Source organism: Phocoena sinus, chromosome 2 (genome assembly GCF_008692025.1).
Source record: "Phocoena sinus isolate mPhoSin1 chromosome 2, mPhoSin1.pri, whole genome shotgun sequence".
Taxonomy (NCBI): Eukaryota; Metazoa; Chordata; class Mammalia; order Artiodactyla; family Phocoenidae; genus Phocoena; species Phocoena sinus.
The window spans coordinates 106,977,521-106,991,610 of NC_045764.1; positions in this window are offsets into that span (position 1 = coordinate 106,977,521).

The window sequence follows — 14,090 nt, forward strand, 5'->3', positions numbered from 1 at the left end:
AAAGAGTGATTCAACCTACTGTCAATACTATAAGCACCGTGATACATAATAGGCTATATGTGACAAGAGGCAGAACCACTTGTACTGCAGTTTGAATCTAATACAGAGTATTCTCTTATTCTGAACCCTAATCAAAACTATCATCAGACTTATATAATAAATCGGTAAAACTGTAATTTTCAAATGTGATATGTGACGTGTCTAAACTTTAAGTAAGCCTACCAAGAGCTGCCACATTTTCTTAGTGACAAGAAATGAAAGGTGCAATAATTTGTCTTTTTACCATGGTAGGGATGGCTTAGTATAACGGATTTTTACATGCCATCAGTAATTGGATTCTTGTTGTTTTCTGGTCAAGGATGGTTTGCATCTACAAGTCAGTAAAATGTGATGTATCATGTTAACAAAATGAAGAGTAAAAATTATACCATCATTTCAATCAATGCAGAAAAAGCATTTGACAAAATTCAACATCCTTTCATGATGAAAACTCAATAGGTAAGGTATAGATGGAATGTACTTCAACATAATAAAGGCCATATATGACAAACCCACATCTAACATCATACTCAATTGTGTAAAGCTGAAAATCTCATTTAGAGCAATTATGCAAGAAAAAGATATAAAAGTATCCAAGTTGGAAAGAAAGAAGTAAAACTGTTTGCAGATGACATCATTCTACCCGTAAAAAACCCTAAAAACTCCACCAAAAGACTGTTAGAACTAATAAACAAATTCAGTAAAGTTGCAGGATATGTAATCAATCTACAAAAATCAGTTGTGTTTCTATACACTAAAAACAAATTTTTGGAAAGAGAAATTAAGAAAACAATCCCATTTACAATAGCATTAAAACGAATTAAATACTTAGGCATAAATTTAACCAAGTAGGTTAAATATCTGTACACTGAAAGCTGTAAGATGTTGATGAAAGAAATTGAAGAGGACACAAATAAGGGGAAAGATATTCTGTATTCATGGATTGGAAGAATTATAGTGTTGAAATGTCCATATTACTCAGGGTTATATAAAAATTCAGTGCAATCTCTATAAAAATTCCAATGGCATTTTTCACAGAAATGGAAAAAGAAATCTTAATGTTCTTATGTACCCACAAAGACCTTGAATAGCTAAATCAATCTTGAGTAAGAACAAAGCTGGAGTAAGAAGAACAAAGAACTTCCTGATTTCAGAAATAAAGCCATGCATATATGGTCAATTAATTTTTGACAAAGGCACAAAGAATACACATTGGGGAAAGAATAGTCTCTTCAATAAATTGTGTTGATAAAACTGAACATCCACAAGTAAAGTATGGAATTGAACTTTGAAAAGTATGAAGTATGAAATCAACTCGAAATGAAATAAAGACTTAAACATAAGACTTGAAACCATAAAATTCCTAAAAGAAAACATAGGAGACAAGCTCCTTGGCATAGGTTTTAGTAGTGATTTATTTTGGTTTTGACACCAAAAGCAGCAAACAAATAAACAAAAACCCAAGTGGGGCTACATCAAACTGAAAAACTTACGCACAACAAAGAAACCATCAACAAAATAAATGGGAGAAAATATTTGCAAACCACTTATCTAATAAGGGATTAATGTCCAATATGTATAAGAAAATCATACTAATAGCCTAAAAAAAACCCTAAACATTTTGCTTCAAAAATAGGCAGGTAATCTGAATAAATATTTTGCTAAAGAAGACATACAAATGGTAAATAGGTATACCAGAAGATGTTCAACATGACTAATCATCCGAGAAATGAGAATCAAAACCACAATGAGATATCCCCTCATACTTCTTAGAAAGTCTATCATCAAAAATACAAGAGATAAAAAATACTGGCCAGGATGTGGAGAAAAGGGAAATTTTGTACACTGTTGGTAGGAATATAAACTGCACAGCCACTATGGAAAACCGTATGGAAGTCCCTCAAGAAGATAAAAAATAGAACAACCATATGGTCCCGCAATCCCATTTCTGGTTTTACATATTTGAAGGAAATAAAATCAATATTTGGAAGACTAACCTGCACTCCCGTGTTTATTGCATCATTATTCACAGTAATAAGGTATGGAAGCCACCTAACTGTCCACTGATGGATGAATTGATAAAGAAAATTATACATATAGATTCATGTATATGAATTGATAAAGAAAATTATATATGTATATGTATCTGCAAAATTTCATAAATTGTCAAGAATTAGGATTGGTGCTGGCAAGAAGTAAGGGTGCTTGTTAAACAAGAATTGGTTGAGGTCCAAAATGTTTATATAGTTAAAAGGGGAGACCTTGAGACCATAACGTTGCAGCTGGAAGCAGCTAGTAGGTATTGTTTTGAGAACTACTGGTGCTATCCTTGAGTCTGATACAGTTCAGAAAATTCAAGTTCTCAGTGATGCAGGAATGTGTCTGAAACCACATCCACAATAGCCATCCAGTTCCATTTTGGATTCCTGAACCACAGGTACACCATCTTGATTTTTAAATGCACTCCTTTCTTTAATGGTTAAAGCAGCTGTACAATGTATGTTTAATAGGCCACAAACAGGCTATTCTAGCTAGCATAAAGTTTAAATTAAATAATATTTAAGCCAGAATGACTTCTTCATAGTCAACATGTGAAAATTTCTTGTATCATACTGTATTGCATAACAGAAATTTGCTAAGAGAATAGATCTTAAGCATTCTCAACATAAATAAATAAACAAATAAATAAATAGATAAATGGTAACTATGTGAGGTGATGGATGTATTAACTTGATGGCAGAAACCTCTTCACAATATATACATATATCAAATATTCACATTGTACACTTTAAATATATTACAACATTATTTGTCAATTATACCTCAATAAAGCTGAAAAAATTTAAATAAAGTAAAAATTATGTTTACAATTTTATGTTATGTGCATTTTACTATAATAAAAAAGTGGGAAAGAAGTCGAACTGGTAAAACTAGAAAGATGGGTATAAAATAATGAGTACAGAGATTCAATTGAGTTAATCAACAAAGCCAAAAGCTGGTCCTCAGAAGTTGATTCTTGCCTAAATGTAGACAGATTTACCGATCAGAAGAAACAAATATATTTAGATCAGACATTTACCATACAAACTCCAAATTGAATATTGCTAAGGCTAGAATCTAGAGTTTGCCCGTATGATTTCCAGTTAACTGCTTCTCACTTAGGCAAGTTCATATAGCAATTTTTTCCCTCTGGTGAGTAATGACAGATATTTCAAGATAGTTCATGAGTATTACTGGAACGTAAGGTCCTGGAACTTTCACTGTACATTCATTTAAAAAACTCCACCAATTAAAACAATGGCAGGCATATATAAAACAATACTTATTTGTTGAATCACTAAGTTATTACAAATGATCATAGAAAAGCCCACTAATTAATCAGCTAGTCATTGAGATTCTATTCCAGCTCAAGACTGAATCCTAAATAGAACTTTAAATTCAGAAAAGAGTCAAACATTTCTGATGAAAGGCTATACATCTCCGCTTGATATGTGGATCATTTGAATCTGCAATTTTGAAAAGACTTTAGAAATAAACCACTCAAACAAATGGAGAAACAGGATTGGTGGAATAAAAACACATAAACCACATAGCTACAGGGAGTCAGATATTTTTAAAATGTATATTTATATAGTCTCCTGTTATAGCTTTCAATTTACAGGAAACTAGTGGGATGAAAAAACATATTAAATAACATCATACTTATGCCCCAGCAAAATACAGATTGTAGAGAACCACATGGTGAAGGACTTATCTTCAACAAAAAACTTGTAAGGAAAAAGAAGAGATGGAAAGGACACCTATAGTTTAAAAGTGGTTGGCTGAATTGGTAAATTTTGAAGATGGGTGATTTATTATGGTTTATTATGCTAATGTCTCTTCTTGGGTGTATGTTTGAAATTTTTCTCGGCAAAAATTAAAGAAATGTACATATAAAATAGTAGGCATTTATTAAGAATCTATGCTGAAGCTATTGGCAAAGCAGGTTTCGTATACTGTACCATTAAACTATCTTGTAAATTAGGTATTTTTCTTCAATTTCAAATAATTAAGTTATTGACTGTGGTCGGTGCTAATAAGAGATTAAACCAGACCTAATGATGTATTTGTAGAGTATTTTTTCCTCTGGGTAATTAATACTTAATTTCAAGAGAGAATATTTGTGAGGTCAATTTCTAACTCAAAGAGGATAATACTTTAAGAGCCCACCCTTACCCTCTACTTTTTCTCTATTTATATTTTAATACTCAAAGAAGTGCATACACAAATATGTATCATATATATGTATGTATGTACATATATGTATGTGTGTGTATATATACAGATAGATATAAACAGAGAGAGGGAATATTAATTGATCCTGTTCATTACATTTATCTATGCTTGGGGAACAAGAATGTCATGCTTTTTATACATACATAGACATATATAGGAACAGAGTGAAAAGAAGAAGATTGAGGCTTTAAAGTAATGATTTCCAGAATAGTGTCTCTTATGGGTAGAGATAAAGGAACATAAAAAAAGTCTTTAATAAATAAAGAAACAAGTAAATAACCCATCTTTTTATTTTTTTATTTTTTGGTCATGTTTAAATAATAGATGGTTTTCTGTTGTGTCACTTTGTTACTGGAATGCACTGTCTCAAAATACTTGCAAGTTTTAGACATTAAACCAGGAAAAGGATACCCATAAAACCAGCATCATAAACAACCAGATGTCATACTCCTGATCATAGTATGAGAAAAATACAATTCCTTTTATAATTTAGGACTAGACTTCTTAGAAAGAATTCTGAAGGAAAGGGTTGAATAATTAACACTGAAAGTATCTAATTCTTTTAGCAAAGCTTATTTCACAGTTTTGCTTCAGTGTTCACCAGCTGAAGAGAAGGCAATTCAAACTCCCTAAATTAATCCCAGCTACAGTGCTTGCAACACAATTAACACGTTTAAAAGTGATAAACATATGTTAAAAAAACCAACAATTTGGGGTCAATTTAGAATGAGCTGTCAGAAAGTCGGAAATTGTCTAAATCCTTTTCATTTCTTGTCTGTTAATTGTAAATTTCCATAATCAATTTGGATTGAGAGAAAGGTTTTAAATTACTAAAATATTAATACTATTTTCAAATATGTGTGTTCTCTTTAATCTTAAGGTGAAGGATATGACTAGAAAATGTTTAATAATTTTAGAGAACTTGGAAGATATTGGCTTATCCACGTTGACATTCCAGAGAAAAGGGAGAATAATAATCCTGGTGTCATTATCAAGGGGACATCTCTTGGATAAATAGTTAGAAATAATATAGATGGCTGCTGTGTTAGACACTCTCAATCATCCACATACCATGTGATTTCCATGCCACACAACCTTTACAGTAGCAAATAATTGGAAGGAATCACAAGCTTCAGGAAGTGGTGGTTTGATGATCTGTATACGTAGGACTGATTTGGAGGCCTCCCATTGCCATTTCTCACCTCAGTCCCACATCTCTGAAATCCATATTTGAAAACACACCCAGCTTGGCTCAGATAGTATTTACCAAAAAAATAAAAAAATAAAATTGTTTCAGAAGATTTGAGGATTTTAGCTGCAAAATAGATTGTACCTTTCCTTCTGGAAGCAAATGGGAAGGTCTATTGTACACTAGTCATTCTTCACTTTTTCCCCATTTTATCATCACAATAATTGTGTGAGCAGTATTATCTCCATTTTTATACTTGCGGAAAATGAACCTCATAATTAATATTTGTCCAGGAATAAAAAGCAAATAAACATGTACTAATAAAAACACACACACCACTGTCATTTTTTACTTCAGTGGTGCATAGTGTTTCTAAATATTTCACAACTCTATCACTCTATAAAGTCCGCTTTTTTGTCCTCATAAAGTAAGTAAAAGATATAGCTAAATTATAGTACTATTTGAGATAATTTAGCACCTTCATTTGTGGTGGTGGTTTTTCATATTAACAGGCTTAAACTAGAAGTGTGGCAGAGAAAACAGTAAGACATGGTGATAAATTAGGTACAATGGAACAAAGAGCAGAAGTTGCGGCATGGTCACTGAGATTGGGAATTTAGGTGCCTGGGAAAATGTAGATGTGCTACTGGGAGCAATAGCAAGCTTACGGAAAGGAATGAAGTTTTAAATTTTAACATATGAGGTTTAATATGTGAAATGGCTATTAAAGGAAATATTAAGAAAATGAGTGATTAGAATAATAATTCTGCATACAGTACATTCATATGTTGGTCAATTTGAATTCAAAGTGAAGAAAATTTAAAAGAAAGAAGTTGGTGGAGGGGAAAATATTAGCTAGTAAAACAAAAGATCTAAGAAACGTTGACTAAAATAAAATCATAAAGCTATTAAAACACGTAATTATAGAGATTATTCTCGAGAAGTAAATTAAGGAGATGTAGTGTGGTATCACATACTGTTTACAATAGTAAGAAAACAGTAGCTAACTCTGGGTGATTAAGGTATTAACTAGAACCCATGGATGAAGGACTATGGAGAACAAAATCTTAGCAAAAAGAGAAATTAATATTAATTTTGAAAAAAATTATATGAAAAGGAAAAGTATATATTAACTGGAATTTCCTAACGGATGCAAAATAGAATAATTTACATACTGTTAAATCTTTACAATGGTACGTGCCAAGCACTTTTCTAACTTCTTGCATATAGGATTTCTAATGCTTTTACAACCTTAGGAAGTAAATGCTATTATTTTAATTTTACATGTCTTCAGATATGTAAGTGCCTTGCGCATGTCTCATACCAGATGCACTGTGGAGCCAGGAGTCAACCTCATTTAAAAACTTGTTCAATTCTACTTTATATGATCTTCTGCCATGTTAGATTCATTAGAAATAAAGAGATCCAGTGAATAATATGGCCATTTTGTGGAAATAAAATTAAAATCTATATAACAAATTAATAAGGAAGGCATGTTCCATCTGTAAAATTCCTCCCGCTTGGTTTCTATGATATTATTTACAGTTGTTCGACATCCTTCTCCAAACAGTTCCAGTCTTTTTAAGCTGCTGCTTTTTATCTCTTATTGTTGGAATACCACATTTTTTTCGGTATCTGCTTCCACTTCCTCATTTACATTCAGGTTTTTACCAACTGTTAATTTCACTTACTAGCAACAGGATATCTCCAAATATGTGTCCTCAGGAATTTTAAATTTATAATTTTAAAGTTTTAAGTCAGAAATTCTCCCATACCAAGTTGTGTTGGCAACTCAGTTGATCGTATTATTAATGACCCAGGTATTAAAGCTAGAAATATGGGCCATTCATTTTTCCCTTCATTCCCTACATCAAGTCAATCTTTGTCATTAAGTTTAAAATATCTCATCTGTCCTTCGTTTAAACACCTACCAAACTTCCTTAGTTTGCCTTCTCTTAATTTCTCAAATCAATAATGGCAGTAGGCAACTAGCTATTTTTCTTACTATTAAATCTTCACCCTTCAAACTTCACTGCCTCCAAAAATTTTTCTCTACAATGTAATGACACCTTAGTAAAATTTAGTTACTTATATAATTAGAAAACCCAAAGTTTTACAATTATATCATGCATACCCCACTATTTCATGGAAATTACTTAAATGAAGTTATGTCACCTATAAAGAAAATATGCTACCTGAAGTTCTTGTATTACTTTTCCAATTTGTAATCATTTTCCATAGTGCCAATTATACTTTTCCAATGTAAAACCTAATGCAGAGATACCTGAAATTTCTCAGTTTGCAGTGACATTACTGTCTCAGGAATTTTTCACAGTGCTCCTAGGCAATAAATAAAGATAATAGAAAGATAGATAGATAGATGAATAGATAATCATAATCTTTAAAGTTCCATTTATTAAGAAGACAGGTATAGACAACATATTAAGTATTTATGTCCTAACAATTTAGTAGCTGCTTGATAAAATAATACACATAAAATGAAAAGATAAATAATATTTTAATTAATTTTTAAATAACCACAATTACTCACTGAGATGATGTGTGTGTCTATTGGCACTACACAATTTCTTAAAGCTTAGATTATTTACCACCACTCCTGTTTTCTGTTTAACATTGCCTTTTGCTTATTACTTGCTCTTTCTTACAACTACCTCCAAAAATCCAACTTTATAAAGATATGATGTCACCAAAAGGAAAGCAGTGTGATCTAATGTTGAAATTGTGAACTATCTGGAGTTAGTGTCCCTACAATGACTGATAGGCGTTGAGCATCACCAAGTTTCCCTAGAATTTAAGAAATATTAAGAGGTATCATTCTAAGTTTACTACAGTGTCTTCAGATGATTCAGTACACAGTTTGGGAATCACACACCTAAAACAAAATGAAAACAAACAGGCAAAAGAGTCCTACAAGTCTTATTTTTTCCTTTGTAAGGCAGTGCTTACATGGTTTAAATTTAATCAGTTGCCCTAACCAAAAAATTTAATTTTAAAGAGAAATTGTATCTTCCATCTTGCTGGCTGGGATCTTGGAAGAGGCAAGTGATTCGGTCTCTAGCAGTATTTTCTTTTTTTTTAGAATGGTAGTTCTTAACAATGTGTCTGTGTATGTGTTTGCCAAGGACCACTGAAAATCTGATAAAGCCTCCGATGTCTTCTCAGAATAATGTTTTTTCAAATACAAAATATATAGTCATAGTGGAAGTCCTAGATAATGCAACAAGACAAGAAAATAATGCATACATATATGGGGAAAGGAAAAAATAAAACTGTCTTTTTTTACATTGTCTATGTAGAAAATCAAGAATCAACAACAAAACAAAACTCTTGGAACTAATAAGCAACAATAACAAGGTTTTAGGATACTAGATTAATATATAAAAGCCAATTACTTTCCTGTATACCAGTGACAAACAAGTATAATTTGAAATTAAAAATATATTACCATTTACATAGCATTGGAAAAAGTGAAATACTTAGGTATAAATCTAACAAAATCTATACAAGATATATATGAGGAAAACTACAAAACTAATGAAAAAAATCAATTAAGAAATAAATAAATGAAAAGATATTCCATGTTCATTGTCAGGAAGACTCAATATCATCAAGATGTCAGCTCTTCCCAAATTGATCTATAAATTTCATGCAATCTCAATAAAAATCCCTGTAAGTTGCTTTATGGATATCAACAAAATGATTATAAAGTTTATTTGGAAAGGCAAAAGACCCGGAACAGCCACCACAATATTAAAGGAGAACAAAGTCAGGTGACTTACACTACCCAACTTAAAGACTTACTATAAAGGTATAGTAATCAGGACAGTGTGGTATTGGTGAAAGAGTAGACAAATAGATCAACGGGACAAAATAAAGAGCCCAGAAATAGACCAAATATTGATAATATAGTCAATGGGCTTTGACACAACAGCAAAAGTAATACAGTGGAGAATAGTCTTTTCAACAAGTGGTGTTAGAACAACTAACATCCATGTGTAAAAAAAATGAATCCAGACACAGACCTTATACCTTTCACAAAAAAAAATTAAGTCAAAATGATCATAGGCCTAAATGCAAAACAGAAAACTATAAAAATCCTAGAAGATAACACAGGAGAAAACTTAGATGACCTTGAATATGACAATGACTCTCTATTGCCATTTATCAATACCAAAGGCAAGATTTATGAAAGAAATAATTGCTGAACTCCATTAAAATTAAAAACTGCTGTCTGACAAAGTCACTGTGAAAGTAAGAAGACAAGCCACAGACTGGGAGAAAAATTTGCAAAGGACATATCTGATAAAGACTGTTACCCAAAATATAAAAAGAACACTTAAATCTCAACAATAAGAAAATGAACAACCTGATTTAAAAACTGGGCAAAATACCTGAACAGACACCTCAGCAAAGAAGATATAAAGATAATAAATAAGCATATTAGAAGAGGCTCAATATCAAATGTCATTAGGGAATTACAAATGGTATACCACTCTGCAACTATTAGAATGACAGAGACAGAATATTGAATACACTAAAATCTGGCAAGGACGTGAAGCAACAGGAACTCTTCTTCATTGCTAATGGGAATGCAAAGTGAAGCAGCCACTCTGGCAGCTTCTTACAAAGCTAAACATACTCTTACCATATGATCACACTACATGACATTTACTCAAAGGAGTTTAAAACTTATGTCCAAACGAAACCCAGAACACACATGTTTATAACAGCTTAATCATAATTACCAAAAATTAGAAGCGACCAAGATGTCCTTCAGTAGGGCGAGTTTCTAAATAAACTGGTATATACATCCAAACAGTGAACAATTATTCAGTGCTAAAAAAAATGAGCTATTAAGTCATAAAAAGACATGGAGAAAAGTTAAATGCTTATTACTAAGTGAAAGAAGCCAATATGGAAAGGCTACATAATATATGATTCCAACTATATGATATTCTGGAAAAGGCAAAACTATGGAGATCAGTGGTTGCCAGAGGTTAGGAGGAAAGGGAAGAATGAATAGGTAGAGCACAGAGGATTTTTTAGGGCGGTGAAACTATGGTGTATGAACTGTGAATGCATTTCATTGTATTTGTCAAAACCCATAGAATGTACAACACCAAGAGTGAACCCTAATATGAACTATGGTCTTTGGTTGATAATGATTTTCCATATAAGTAACAAGTGTACCACTCTGATGCAGGATGCTGGTAAGTGGGAGAGGCAGTGTGTGTGTAAGGGCAGGGAGTATATCGGCACTCTCCATACTTTCTGCTGAATTTTGCTGTGAACCAAAAGCTGCTTCTAAAAACAATATGTATATATAAAAAAGCAAATGATTACAAAGAAAACTCAGAAATGCAGCATCAAAATATTTTTTAAAGTTTGCAATATGGTAATATATTTGTATTTTATAAAGAAATAAATGACATGACCAAACACTAGGTCTATTACTTCCCAAAATCTTGAGGTAATAATAAAGATAAATAGTATCTGGACAAATTTACAACTATAGTGATATGAAATATCTCTACATTTTAATTGTTGTCTAAGTCACTGGTACTACTAATACTATTGCCTACTTTTATAATTGCAGAAGTTAACAAAAGTAAATATGGTATGTAAATGTTTTTCCCAACAAACTTCTCAGGCACTCTGAATTGTACCCAAAAATCTTTTGGAGATTCATGAAACAAAAGTTAAGAACCGTGATTCAGAATGTCTTCATGAGACAGAGGCATGTGCTCTTGGTGAGTCAGTTCTGTAGTATGATGACGAGAGTTGATTCTGAAATCTCAGACTAGAGTCTTTTTTTTTTTTTCATTTTTCACAGTTAAGGTCTGTCTACATGCCTTAAGAAATCTTTTCTCCTTATGTTAACAAGAATGAATTCTCTTACTGCAATGAGAAATTTGTTACATATGCTAAAAAGAATAAAAAATGTGTCAAGAATTCAGAAATGCAGGTACCCTGCACCCTTTCTCCACCAGCTCAGCTCCAAACACAAGAGTAGTTTCCATACATATTAGAGTCATAGATGAGATTTCCTTTGGGAAATTTTTTTTAAAAAAAGTAAATATAAAACAAAAAAAAACTTCATTAGCTAAGGAAATTGACACAATCAGAGCTGGGATTTATATCCATGTTTTATTTCAGAATCAGTGTTCTTTGCGTATTGCTAATTGTCTACATTTTAATTTCATCCAAGAGAAAGGCTAAGCCACAGTGAAGTCCTACATCTTTAAGAAGTTCTTATTGTACAACACTCATATAAAATAAACAAACTAATAATATTTCAAGAGACTAGTGAGAGTTTTTATAATGTTATGACTTAAATAATTTTGGTGTTCCCCATTTATACTTAAAACTCAAGGAAATATATATGTGAAAATAAATGGAACATGAATAAGTACTCTAAAATCCTTAAAAGCAGATTAGTGATATTACTGGTTTCCTGGATATTGCTTTGTTGAGTTATACAAGGAAGAGAAAACACTATAGAGAGGTTGTTTTATATCTAACTAAAGATTGAATTCTCTTTTATAAAGGCAAGCAAGAATATGTGTGGGTGTCCTTGTAAAAGATAAAGGAAAAGCAAGAGAAGAGACTCAGGGTTCAAGGTTCATATCCAATAATGCAGTGTAAACTGTTATCCAAGGCCAACTGAGCTATTCAGATCAGTTCTGCATTATAAAAGTTGCTGTCCTAAGAATGAGGCTCTTTATGGATTTTTTCTTCTTCTTCATGCCAGGAACTTTATTTCAAAGGGAGATTTCAACTTCATTCTGTTGGACCTCAATAAATCCGGGCCAACTAAAGTGCCAGAGGGAACGATAAAGCTGAATGAGATATAAAAAGATTTACTTTTAGTCAGTGTGTGGAGAGAAATTCATTCAACCATTAAAGATTGTATTTCCTAACCAAAAGAGAAAAAAAAAATGACATGGAAGTTGGTCTATATCAACACATTGTTGATGAAATCCAGAGTTATTAATTCAGTAGAGGTCTACAGCACCAACTGTATCATCATCTGTATCTCAGAACATCCAACGATCTTCAGAAAAAAAAAAAAAAATGAAAGCAACACACATTTTGTGTAATTCATCATCCTTAAAAGTCCACACAGAGGAAAGCAATTCCCACCAGGTTTAACCAGTGAATTATGTCTGAAAATATAATTATTACAGTTTTCTATTTCTGAGCTGTTGGCTGGCTGTGCCCACCTTTCTGTAAAGTTGAATTGCTTATATGTGAAGCAGGAGGAAAAGTCAATGTAAAATAATACAGAAAGTCATCATGAGGAAACTTCTAAAGGATTGATTTAATTGTCTTAAGACTGATTGCACTGAATGAAACACTTGATTTTAATTTCCTTCTTTTTCATATTTCTCATTAATTGCTCTACACATGTTTTGAGTAAAATCATCAAAATATTACCTTATATATATATATATATATATATATATATAAATAATTTGAAGCTTTATTAACATCATTCCTGACCACTTTTATTATTTTTAAAATGCTTAATTTAGTGAAATGAAAAATTAGAATTTAGAAATCGTTTCTTTAGGCATCCTTATATTTGCCAGTTTATTTTTAAGTTATGTCAATATGACAATATCAATAAATTAACCTCTACATATTTTTTTTGGCTTGACTAAATCAGGGGGAAAACTTAATTTATGTTTAGAATAGGATAAACTCCAATTAGCCATTGTTCTGAATTGGGATGGACGGATGGATGGACGGTTACCTAGATAGATTATAATTCACATGCAGAATTCTAATCTTGGTCCACTTAAAAGATTGCTGGTCATAATGCAATTGTCCATTTTTTTTCCTGAAGATAGCTAAAGATTAATATATAGTCAACAAGCAAGAACCAGTGCAATATGTGGACTGTGAGAATTTTATCCTCACTTAAAAAAATATGGTTTTTATGCTTTTGAACTTTCTCAAAATTTATTAAATTTTTACTTGTGATTGAATAGACCTAAGCATTTATATATTTACTCAGAGTCTTTAAGTACATTGACAAATAGCCTGACCTATCATCAAAGAAGCTGCTTATTACATTGTTTAATATCTGAAGGTACCAGAAATGTAGAGTCTTAAAGGTGATGCCCTTCATTTATATTTTTAACTGAAGAGGAAAATAATTTTTAAAACAAATAACTATGTCCTGTAATCTAAATGTATCACAGCAGGTTAGGAAAAACAATAATATTCATTTTCCCTGTGTTGTGTCAGTTTCTTTTATCAGTAGAGTGAGTTTTTACTACCTTATCTCTCTCTTCAATAAGTTATTTTAATAAAACATGCACATGCAATATTTGGCAATCCCAAGAATAATGGGGTGGTATTATGGTTCACAGTAAAACTATTAAATTCTGAAGTTCACTATATTTCTCTGCTTAAAGTAAAGAGGAAATAAAGGCAAATCCTAATACGGACATTAATATCAACTATTATTTTTTTTAATTCCCTACTCATGCTTCCAGGTAATTTACCTATCACTATAGTGCAATTTATCTAAGAAAGAACTTGTTAGGTAATGTAATTA